The sequence below is a fragment of the Acipenser ruthenus genome, chromosome 3, assembly GCF_902713425.1.
Source record: "Acipenser ruthenus chromosome 3, fAciRut3.2 maternal haplotype, whole genome shotgun sequence".
In the NCBI taxonomy this organism is placed as follows: Eukaryota; Metazoa; Chordata; class Actinopteri; order Acipenseriformes; family Acipenseridae; genus Acipenser; species Acipenser ruthenus.
Genome location: NC_081191.1, coordinates 25,348,700 through 25,362,008, shown reverse-complemented (window position 1 = coordinate 25,362,008; position 13,309 = coordinate 25,348,700).

Genomic DNA, 13,309 nt, shown 5'->3' with positions numbered 1-13,309 from the left:
AGGATATCATGTACCATAGTGCCTCAAACTCCATGAGGCATTTTTTTTTTTTTTTTTTAAATAAAGACTCTTCTGAGAAGATATTTGGTAAAACATTCTTGTTTTGGCTTCACATAAATAGTAAATGGGCAACAGTGTGTTTGCACTATCTATAAATACAATAGCAAGTTTCAAATGAATATGTACATTGGTAAATATACAGTACAAATGGGTCTGGAAACCCACTGATTCCTATTATATGAGGATAACGTGGTACAACACAATAGGAATGCAGTGTTTCAGAAATCCCCTGGTATAATTAGTGTGGCATATCATGGCACCTTTTATGAGCATGTCATCTTAAAACTAATGAAGCCAGATCACAATTATGGCTTATTATAAATGATGTATTGTTTTAGCAGTACACATGAGCCTTCTATTCTAGAATCGGGAAGTCCTTTTTTTTCCTCCTGTCTCCTTTCCAGACATTTTTCCCCATACTGCCTTCAGGGCCTGTTCTTCTTTTGCTTTATTCCTACCTGCCCTGAAGGGTCTGTTTCTACAATGATGCCCTGTTATATTATGTTGTTGGCCATATGAATGGCAAATATCTGTACTGTTTGAAATGCTTTGTTTTTTTGAGGATTCCAAATAGGATTCCCTGACTGCCTTTTTTCTTTGTGTCTTTTTGAATGTAAAATGTAGGGTAGGTGAATGTACTGTATTGACCATGACTTACCCTAAAGGAATATTTTGGCTCTGGAGCCTAGGCTATTTGAATGTCTGGGGCTACATTTTAATTATGGTATTGCTATCCTAATTGCAAGTTAAAGAAATGTAAAATAACAAAACAAAACAACAAAACAGATAAAAATACTGTGATGGAGCATAAAACATTTTTTTTTAGTACAATATCTCTGTCAGGTGGTGGGTGCAATAATTAAGCAAAGGAGATATTTAAAAAGGTAATTTTCTTATTGATATTTTTCTTATGCTTATAACATTTCACATATTTTCAATATGAGATTGACCTTCTGTAATATGTAATAATAAAAATGGTATGTTACACTGCAGCATTAAAGTGCATCCATTAACATAGAAAAATACTACAAATGAAGCTGATGTGCCAGGCCTTCCAAAGTGGTGCAGATGCATTCAGTGCATGACAGATAAAAAACAAAACAAAAACAATGTGTTATTGATGTTTATTAGGTCAAACTCATTGATGCTCCAAAGCACTTCCCTCCCCATCACCCCATTTGTTTACGATTGTAAGTCGCCCTGGATAAGGGCGTCTGCTAAGAAATAAATAATAATAATAATAATCACCAGGCTGCCTTTCCAACATTCCTCCATGCCCTAAAAAAACTCCAAACAACCACAGTACAGACCTCTGCCCTTCTGCAGGCCTGGCCTTTATCTGTCCATTAACAAATACAAACATTTAACATATTGCATTGGTCACATTTTTCACTCTTTTTTTATTTTACAGCTGATGCTGTCCCATTTGTACTGCCACTGACATTCCTACAGGGATTGCTTAGGGATTCAGGAGCCACAGCCAATCCTACCTTCAGCTCATGGATCAAACTGACACTTGGTCAGTATCAGCAGATTATGAACTCTGGAGCCTGACATCACCGCATTGTTCTTCCATCTAAATATGAACAATAAGGCCCAACAAATCCCACACTGACAGCTTACTCTCCCTTATCACAACTGCCTGGCTTTACTGCACAATTTGTGGTCCTCTCCCCTTGGCTGCAGAATTGTATTGTGGGCTCTGAGGGCCTGTTAAATATCTTAGAAGTTGTCTGTATTATCATGCGGGTAGCTATTTCCTAATAAGAGTACTGATTTGGTGTTCAAGCTATTCATGCCAGATAAACAGAAGGATACATTTTGTTATCCACTGCCGGGAAGGAACATTGTCACAAGAGGATTGTGCAGAGAGCTTACCCACTGAAATTAACAGGGCCCATGGGAGCTCTGCTTCACCTAGGTCCCACAAGGACTATTATTGAGAAGGCCAGTGAAGTACACTTGTTAAAGAAAAACATGCATAGGTGTGGGTGTGTGCATATATATATATATATATATGAATATATATATGAACGGATATATATATATATATATATATATATATATATATATATATATATATATACACAGACCATATATGAAAGAAAAGTTTGATGTCACATATACCAAATATATTTACATGATGTATTTGTTTGTTAAATACTGTAAAACTGTATTTACATTCACCCAAACTTAGTAGCCATTTGCTTTTATCAGCCAGTAAAACTATATATACAACTCAGGCATATGAAAGAAAAGGTTTTTAAAAAATGTACACAAAAGTTTTAAAAGATTAAAAAATCTTTTCTTTTCAGGATGTTTCAGGCAAAAGCCCTTCTTCAGCTGTTTAAAAAGAAAAGGAAACAAAGTGCAGTAAAGGAAAAACAATTCAATGTGAGCACAAGTTCGGCCAGTCTCAGAAGGATATCTGTTGGAGGTTCTTTCACTATCCGTTCATCAAGAAAGTGCTTTATTGTAATTAACCCTTCATTTATTTGGTATAATAATAATAATAATAATAATAATAATAATAATAATAATAATAATGTATTTGTCTGGAGTAAGGACCTCTATACAAAAGAAGCCCGACGACAACTTTCCGACACTAATTTCTACACTAAGAACTGCAAAGATCTCTCTCACTGTTTACAGGCCACTGTCATTTCCACTATTAATGATGCTATCTCAAACAATTTGTTACTTACTTCCAAAAATCCCTAAACCAAACAATCCAGGCTGCCCAATTGTATCAGCCTGTTCCTGCCCAACAGAACTGAACTCCAAATTTCTTGATGAAATCTTCAAACCCCTTGTTAAATCACTGCCTTCCTATGTTGAAGACTCTACACATTTTCTAAAACAATTGGATAATTTCAAAGAACAGCACCCTTGTGATAATATTATTCTTTTTACAATGGACATTGAAAGCCTCTACACTGTTATACCAAATAATGAAGGGTTAATTGCAATAAAGCACTTTCTTGATGATAGTGAAAGCATCTCCAACAGATATCCTTCTGAAAGGCACATATCCATGTAATAGACCACGATGTAATACCTGTAAATACATTCATTCTGAAACAGAGATTAGAGTCATTAAATCTTCATTCAACATTCATGAACATTTTACATGTACCTCTAAAGGAATAGTCTACTGCATTATCTGCAAGAAATGCAACAAATTGTATATTGGGGAAACTAAAAGGCGTTTAGCAGACCGGTTTGTAGAACACTTAAGAAGCATTCACATTAACACCACTTCAACAGTGATGATCACACTACTGAAGACATCACAGTCTGTGTGATGAATCAGTGCAATGGAACAAATGTTGCTTGGAAACAAAAGGATCAAGAGTTTATCTTCAGACTGAGAACTTTGGAACCTCTGGGAATGAACATTCTATTCTAATAATCATGACATCATCCACAGAATTTTTGTATAATTACAATTCTTGAATAACAACAAGTTTACTGCACTGTGTTTACTTTTCTTTTAAACAGCTGAAGAAGGGCTTTTGCCCGAAACGTCCTGAAAATAAAAGATTTTGTAATCTTTTAAACCTTTTGTCTACATTTTTTAAAAACCTTTTCATATGCCTTCAGTTTTGCACACTGCAGTTTTGTGTGTGTGTGTGTGTGTGTGTGTGTGTGTGTGTGTGTAGTTTTACTGGCTGATAAAAGCAGTTGGCTGCTTAGTTTGGGTGAATGTAAATACAGTTTTTACAGTATTTAACAAACAAATACCTAATGTAAATATATTTGGTATGTGTGACATCATGTAGTTTGTATACATTTAAATAATAAAGCTATTGCATTGTCCGTGTTTTTTTTTTATTATTCTTTTAGTACAAGGGTACTGTTATAATGTGTTATTTGACTGAAGACCAAATAGCATTGTGTCATGGAGTTTTTGGCCTTTATAAAATGCTTTACTCTGAATTAAGAACAAATACAGAGATTAGGACACATTTGTGCAGTTAAATGAAAACTTCAAGGCAAGGTTACCTTAGGTCATCTATGTGTTTGTATTGGATTGGGTTAATAAATATGCTGTATCGTCTGTATCTGTACTTATAATGAATTTACCAGAAAATGTAACCAAGAAGAAACGACATAAAGATCATCATTAAACAAGGTCTCACACTTTTTGAATTCCCTCTGTATACAAAACCTTGAATATTCACTGAAGAATGTATGGTTTCTGCACTCTCCTTAAGTATAATTTACTAGGCATACAACCGTCTCATGTCACAAGTTATAAGCACGCTAATATTATGCTTAGGGTACCAATAAAAAAATATAACAAAATCCAGTGTTTGCTTTATATTTTAAAGCATGGTTAGTAACAGATGGCTGGTAGAGTGCAAATAGACAAACCTCATATTTAAAGACTGTACAGTTATCTTTTATACAGCCCATTGTTTTCTGTAATAGTTCTTGTAACTACAGCAGCAGGTGGTCATGAGTGTGCAATTAAGTGAATCATTTATAAAGACTGAGGTTATCTGTTGTACACCTCCCCTTCTGCAAAGTTTAAGACTTCTCATGGTGCAGAGCGTTGCTGACAGGTTTTACAAAATGGACAATTCTGAAATATGCCTATAGGGAAGATCATTGAGTCATTCATTTAAAAAGGCAACATGAGGCAACCAGAATGATGTAACAATTTCCATGATTTTATCTGTCAGAAAGAAATAAGTTTGCTGTTAAAATGTTTAGTGGTAGATATGTTTTCTCAATGCCATAGCATGGTTCAAACAGTTCCACCAATGGTTCAGATTTGACTTCATTCCACAGCTTCAAAATAATAATAAGCCATTGTATTTGCTCAATAACACACGTGAATGCGAAGGTGGTACAATCCACTCTCAGGTGGTTCAGGACACTAAAGCTGGTTTACACCGCACCTGCCGTGGAATATTTTCTTGTATTTTTCATTTCATTATTTGAAGTTTCTTTGAATTCTTCTATTTTTCATATGAATTCTGAGTTATATTTTTAATGTCAATGTCAAATGCATTTTTCTATTGTGCTCAGCTTGTACCAAGAGCCACAGAAAAGACTGCTGTTCCTTTTTAAAGCGTTCTGATGCAGGAAGATGCATTTTACAGGGACATATTTTTTGCACATATCTATGTATGAACATGAAGAATATAAGGATTTATAAGTACTCAGGGGGCATTTGCCCCTCTATGTTTCTATTGACTGGGCTATGATCAAGTCCAACTGCATGTTTGTAATTGGACCTGCAACAGTCATTGCAGTAACATGACTGCCACTTAGTGATGAACAGGCCGTGCAATTTAATGGTAGCACAAGGATATTCTTACAGTATTTCACTTTGTAAATCCTGTGTTATAAAACCTTTTCAAACTCACCAATGCCAATGAATGACTTGCAGTATTTAACCCAGACATACCAGGTTTAATAGATTATCAATAAAATACATACTTGGTTAAGACCTGGAAGTTTAATTGGTTCAGTTCAGTTATTTAGAGTATGGTTAGAACAAAAACCAAGGCTACCCTGATTTAACCAATATGGCCAGAAAAACATATCAGGCCAGATACACAAAGCTTTTAACTCCAGATTGGTATTGCCCTTTTTTTTCCTGAGAGGAATAATCACGAATGATAACACTATGTAACACAATTTCTGTTCCTGGGTAGTAAGTGTTATTTACCTATTTCCAATGAGAAAACGGGCGAATTTGTGTCTTTTCGTTCACATAAAGTCAGAAAAAAACAACATATGAATCCAAATTAACATGTATTTATACTAAAGTAATACAAAAATGACTACAAAAGATTTAGAAGTGAGTAGTTTTTCGAGATTTACGATTATACTGTAAATCACTTTCACGAATCAGCCCCCAAATGTAGTCTCCCATCATGTTCTCGTTATACTGTCCTTGGTAGCGGCATTCAAAGTCTCCTTGAATTTATCAAGATGAGCATCAAGGATATGGACTTTGAGGGACATCCTACAGCCCATTGTGCCGTAGTTCTTCACCAGAATCTCAACCAGCTCCACATAGTTTTCGGCCTTGTGATTGCCCAGGAAGCCCCGAACCACTGCGACAAAGCTGTTCCAAGCCGCTTTCTCCTTACTAGTGAGCTTCTTGGGGAATTCATTGCACTCCAGGATCTTCTTTATCTGTGGTCCGATGAAGACACCGGCTTTGACCTTTGCCTCAGACAGCTTAGGGAAGAAGTCTTGAAGGTACTTGAAGGCTGCCGACTCCTTATCTAGAGCTCTGACAAATAGTTTCTTAAGACCCAATTTGATGTGCAGTGGTGGCATCAGCACCTTCCGGGGGTCCACCAGTGGCTCCCACTTGACGTTGTTCCTCCCCACAGAGAACTCGGTCCGCTGTGGCCAGTCCCACCTGTGGTAGTGCGCCTTGATGTCCCTGCTGTCCTAAAGGCAAAGATAGCAGGGAAACTTGGTAAATCCGCCTTGGAGACCCATCAGGAATGCCACCATTTTGAAGTCTCAAAATGCGTCTGCCGGATGCTTGCAGCCTCTTGATGCCATCTCAGAAAAATGCAGATATGTATCCACTTAGGCAGCTGGAACTAAACTGAACTGGTGGGCTTAAGGCCCCTGTATTTATACTACTATTTATATTACTGGAAAGTTCTAGAAAGTTCTAGAAGTTACTCCAAGTTTACTCAGCACTGAATCTATCTGGAATGTTCTGGAAAATAGGTACATTTCAAAATATCACTGTCCTGGTCACAAAAGCAAAGTTTGTGGGGAATAATAGCCATTTTCTATACTTTTGAGGCATAAGCAATTAGGAAATAACACTTACTACCCAGGAACCAAAAAAAAAAAAAAAAATTGTTACACGGTGTAATTTCAATAAGAAACAACTTTGAACAACTTACTAGCCCTGAAGTTAAATGCATGTGTTGTTTATGAGATGCATTGTTCCTTTTCTGAAAATAAATCAAATGTGACAATTTGGAGTAAATAATGACCTATACCTACAAGTGTACAAGTTAGCTAACCTGACACCTGCGAGCGCTCAGACATTTTTAATATTTCCTATACTTCTCTATTTAGAATACCAGTTTTGCTGCATGTTATTGCAGTACAGACGGTATCCTCAGAGGTGTACCTGAGTACATTAGTGCCATGAGAGGTTTGGGTTTATCCTTTATTTTCTCTGTGTAAGTGGCATGAAGATGTAAATGTGTCACTTGCATTTGGATATCACAGACTGTTGTCAAAACTGTAAATGCAGATATGGCCTAGTTAATGCAATCTCTATTCACTAGTGAATTCATACATACTCTCAACAATGCTGTAGAAGTACAACAGAGGTAGCAGAGGGGCACAGAGGCAAGCTGACTCGAGGAAGAATTTTACCTGCACCAGAATGTTAATGCACTGTAAAATAGTAACCACAGCATTCAGTATAATATGAATTAATGCAGGATACAAAGCATACGGTTTTCATTTTTCTGTCGCAACAACAAATAATGCCTCCGGAAGATGAAGCTCAGGCATCATCCTTAACATCCATTGTGTTTTGTTGAAAGACTGTTTAAATTTATTTGATTAGACTCATGCTGGGCTGATCGGATCAAGTACGAGGCTGATCAAATAAAATCTGTGTTCAGCAGAATACATTAAGGATTTATGTTTAGTAAATGTGTGCTGATAGCAGCCATGAAGAGGGCAGGGCTGCTTTAATCCAGAGGATCTGCTGGAGGAGGGCTGGGGTAATAATTGCAAATGTATAATTTTTACGCTTTTAATTAATTAACACAATCTTAGAGTGCATAATGTACAGGGCCATATCTGTGTGTGAAGCACGTCTCCCTGACACCGTATCTCAGCACCAGTGTATTGGAGAAAAACCATATAGTCTAGGAGACCAGAGGTGAGATTTGAGTCCTCATTGCAAAGATTTGACTTCTTTTTTGTAATTTCTATACCATGCTTTTGTTTTATTTAACTTTTTTAGTTTTTAATTTTTATTTTGGTGTGTCCAATTACGTTCCCCCGATTTTCTCCCAATTTGGAATGCCCAATCGATTTCCCCCTCAACGCAACATAATAACATCAACAGCTCACAACTAATATCAGCAAGACGTGTCACACAGTGAACGGCATTCCTCCGTCCAGGAGAGCGGTTGCGGAGAGTCCGGGTTTATCCAGTAGAGGTGGGCTGTCGGGGATTCATTGCACACTCCATGACCCAGTCTCTTAGAGATACTGGATTCAATAAACAAGAGTTGCAGTGCATAGAGAAGGCTCTATCCGAGGAGGCAGGGAGAAGTGGCAACTGGCTCTGGTTAAGGAGGAAAGATTGGGCACCTCAAAAGAGAGGTGATGGAGGAAGTTAGCATCAATGCAAATGAATGGTTAGCTAAGGTAATGCCAGCATCACTGTCAAACCATCCTGTGGTGTTGTGCGCCATGATGAGGCACTGGGGAGGCCGTACTTTGGTTGATACCTGGAGCCAGCATCAACGCCATTATGTGTGCTGATGTGCCAGGCAGGCCGCAAATAAGCTATTATCCCTGAAGACAACATTACACTTCAGCCATCAACACTGGGCCAATAGGAAATCCACATTATCTCGCAGAGGAAAAGCGTTGAAAGCTCATATATTACAGCGAAGTTACATCTTGGTTCATCCCCACCACCACCACTATCTCATTTTATCTAAGCGAAAGCCTAGTCCAATATTAGCATGAAATAAATAACAGCTACTCTCATTTAATAAAAATGTGGTTATGGTTTTGTTTGCATTATCTGGGATGAATTTGGAGTGTATATTCAGTGTCCATTAATATCTGAGCATTGTAGATGATAAGGTGGACCTGCAATACTTCTGTTCTCCCCTAATTGTAAGCGAGTGTTTCAAGATGTCAATGCCTACCATAGACCACTCAGTCTCCAGATCTGTGAGACCTGGCACATTAAATTAGAGACCCATGGTACAACTGTGCCCTGCATGTACAGACAAATACAGTGGCATTTAACCATATGTTTGTTGAATATACATTATGCCCAACTGTGTTGCAGCACCAAGAACTAAGGTGTGTTCACAATAAAGTAGCCAGACCCTTTATGTCACACATTTGGAGTGATTATGGATACAGGACACAAACTGAGATTAAGGACACAAATTAATTTACATTTATCTGGAAAAAGGGTTTTAGGAAAATGCTAATTCACACAACAAAAATGATGGCATGTGCAACCATTTCTTTTTTTATTTGTTGTGAATGATGTTAAACAAATCAAAATTGCATGAATTTATATAGTGTTTTTTTAAATACTTTTCCCTGCTTGTAGTTAATTGAAGTGGGCCAAAATAAAGTACCTCTGACGGTATGTCTCTCTTGATGTTTTACGAACGTATAAGCAAACAAACATTTTCAAATGGAAATAGCAAATGTCAACTCTAATTCTCAGCCTGCCCTTGGAACCTTATCTTATTTCTTGTTCTGTAACCAAAAGACTGTTCCCCTTAATGACTTACATGTATTGCTCCTTTTTTTCTTCTAAGGAGCAGGTACTGGTTTCAAAGGAAAATATTTAATTATGTTTCTTTTTAGGCTGTTTTCCTGTCATATATATATATATATATATATATATATATAGAGAGAGAGAGAGAGAGAGAGAGAGAGAGATATGAATCAGTGGTTGGTAATCCTGGCCTGTGATTGGTTAAAACCTCATCATTTGGAGCAAAAATTGCCCTGACATCCTTACACCATCGGGCAATAGTCTCTGTCTGTCATGTGATTGGTTCACTGTTCACATGATTGATTCTCCACTGCACTCACAACAAGAGAAAATAGCTAAACACTGATTCTGTGATTTAACAGAAAATGAATTTCAAAACATACTACAAAAGATGCTCCAAACACTAAAGGTGATTAAAACGCCACTGTCACTGTTTTCTGACTCGATGATGTAAACAAATATCACAGCCAGGATATAAACTGGATTATGCAGCAGTCAGAGAGCCACACGGAGATCTGGACCCCAATTATTATTATTTTTTTTTTTTTTATACCTACTGTATGCGATATAAACTTCAAAAACATTTTCTGTATCAGCTATATTTAAACAAAATATATAGTCTTATTTACTATCCAACCTTGCCTTGCTTATTTTCTTGACTGATTCATATATTAAATTTCTACTGCAGACTCAGCCATAGTGGAAAATTAAATGCCCCTCGGGAAGACTACTGTTACCTCCAGGGTGCAAGACTGCGTCTTCGTGCATTATAGTCCTGTCGGTTACAATAGTCTTCCCTCAGGTCAATAATTTTCCACTATAGCCCCCCTCTCCAGTCCATATTCACTATATAAATAATATAAAAATTTGAAAGGATAAACAACAATAGGAGAGGAATAGGTTGGGGGATAGGGGAGTCTTTGCCAAGGTTACACAAATTGAGTCAGGGCCTCCTATTCAATTCAGTGCAGGTTCTTGAAGCTCCTAGATTCGGAAGCCAAAAGCATCAGTATTAATCTCCAAAATATATAACTTTTGATTTTCGAACATGTTGTTACAAAGAAATTGAGCCTGCAATTCCCATTGTTTGTAGTAAATACAGCAATGTCTCATATAAACAAAATCCAAGACTTTTGATTAGCCATGTCCCCTCCCCCTCCCTCTGTTCCCTGTGCCCTTTCCATCTCTCCAATTATAAAACAGCACCAGGTTTTCATCAGCCATCTCTGTGTCTCCAAATGGCTTTTCAGTGTCAGGCCTGTCAGGAAATTAACTCATCACGCAGTGACAGCTGCTAATTTTTTCCCCTTACATGTCAGTCGGATCGGCTGCTGAAGCTAATAATGAATCACCAATCCCTGATTAGAAGGTGCTTCTGAAAAACACAACTGTGATCTGGGCTAACTTTTTTTTCTGTGTATAAAATGATATAATTCCAGGGAGAAGGAGAAAAGAAAAGGACTGAATTCCTCGATGAGATGAAACAGGGAGTGAGATGTGTGCCATCTTAAATTACAGGCTACAATTACACAGGAAAATAAATGGAAATTCACAGCCCTTTCCCCCCTGCAATTGAATGACTTTAATCCACTCACTAGAAGCCAACATAATATTATTGCATTCCGTAGCTGCCCTTTTAATGGAAGCATTTGTGTCAGGTCTGATCCTTTGATGCCTATGTATTACTATATTTACCCTGATCCTTATAATTCATACTTTTGGTCTTTTTTATTTAAAGCACCCTGTCCCCACACAGAGAGTAGCTCCTATTAATCAAATACTCAACTTTGATATCTCTAATACCATTCGTTAGATCACAATATTCTCCATGGAGACTGCTATTGGGAAAGGTGATCTGTACAACTTACATCTGGCACCTGCCCAATCTGCCCTTGGTCTTGCGCCGTAATTGGATGCAAATTAGACAGTACATTATTTTAATGCCCTTTTTCCTGTAGTTTGCTGTAGGAGCTGGATTAGCAGCACTGAATGGTATCCAACAGATCAGGGAGAGCTGGAGCGGTGGCAATGTGAGAATCTCCACACTGCCCTCCCAGCATGCCTCCAGCAGTAATCATTAATGAGTGGTCATGCATCCCTGAAACAAATTAAACACTTTGCCGCCATTGTATGATTGCTGTATGTTATGTATGCATGTATTTACTGTATGAAGTATGTATAACACTACCATCCAACCATGTTACACAACCATGTGTCCCAATACTTGTTGCTATATTAGTGAGAAGTCTAATGCTGATCCCAAAGTCAACTGTAGGCAATGTTGTGGCCAAAAAATACAGAACTTGCTTCCCCTTCATGGCTGACCTGTGAAGACATTACTAATAAGCAAAAATAGAAATATGTGATTTAAATAAAGAAATAATAATAATACATTAATATCTGGTTACAAGTAAAAACACACAGAAGTAACACAATTGGCTGGTGCTGTATCCACATAAACATCCTCACAGCTCAGTGGTAGTGGTGGTGGTGATTTGTGTGTTTATGCAGTGGGATTTAACAAAGAAACTACTCCCATAATGGCATAGCCAAACCCTAAATACCCCAGTGCTCTAGAGAGCTGTATTTAGCACAGCTACTGTAGATCAAGCTGTACAAACCTACAAGAGGAAATGAACACACTGAATACTAAATATATTAGGGCACTTCTAGTAAATCACCACCTCTCACAAGTAAAATGTTGGTTTGGCTGTTATATCTGTAAAGTTATTAGCCTTTGCCTGGGAACTTAAATGTTTGCTTGGAGCTATTGGTGAGCTATAGAAGTGTATTACTCACCTGACTCACTGCATGGAATTAAATTAAATGAATTCTCTTGAGGAAAACAGCAGTACTTTGCAAGCCTTTTGTCAGTACTTCAAATTGCCATTATGCACACACAAAGGGATTTGAAAAGACCCTGCTGTGTTTTTTGGTTGGGTTTGGCTCTTTTCTATTTATTGTTGGCCAGCTGAAATGTGCAAAAAATTTAGACTGGTCTCTCCCTTTAAGAGAAGCATTACATCGTCTTTGAAAACAAAATACAATAATCTGCATTAAAGGCAAAGTGATTTTAGCCACAGTAAGATTTCAGGCAGATCAATGTAGTGCTACTTAGAATGTAAAATGTGAAAGGTTGCTGATTTCAATCCTTTCTGTGGTTGGAGGCATACAGTAAGTGGTGTTTTTTAGACCCTGCAATTTCTAAAGAGTTCAAGGTTGCACCCATTTGTAGATGAACTCAGTCATTGTTGTCTGGCAGCATGTGTACACTAACAATGATAAAAGGCACAGACTGTCTGTGAGAATGCTTAATGCCCCGCATTCACCTCTGTGTTAATAAACAGTTTTTCAAAAACTAAGCTAGTCTTATATGGTTTACAGTTACATGATCTGCATTCATCCATTCCAAAATGTTTGCATTCTCTATTGAAATCTACAATACAGCCAGTGGAAGACAGACTACAGCCTGCAAGTCTTTCCAGTGCATCTGCGAGCACATGAGCACCCCGCACACAACCTTTATGCAGCTGCCTGCTTCTCCGGATGTGTGTACAATCAGATGTTCTGGTTTGACACTGCAAGCTACACTGGTTTTATGAAGGATTAAATGCCACCTGAGACATATTTATCCTACATAAATCACTAATGGTAAACTGCAGCATGTCTATGTCAACACCCCCTACTGCAGCCGAAAGGTTAACCATCCAGACTGTGCCTGGTGCAGCTGTAGGGGGTTAGTAGAGATGCACATAG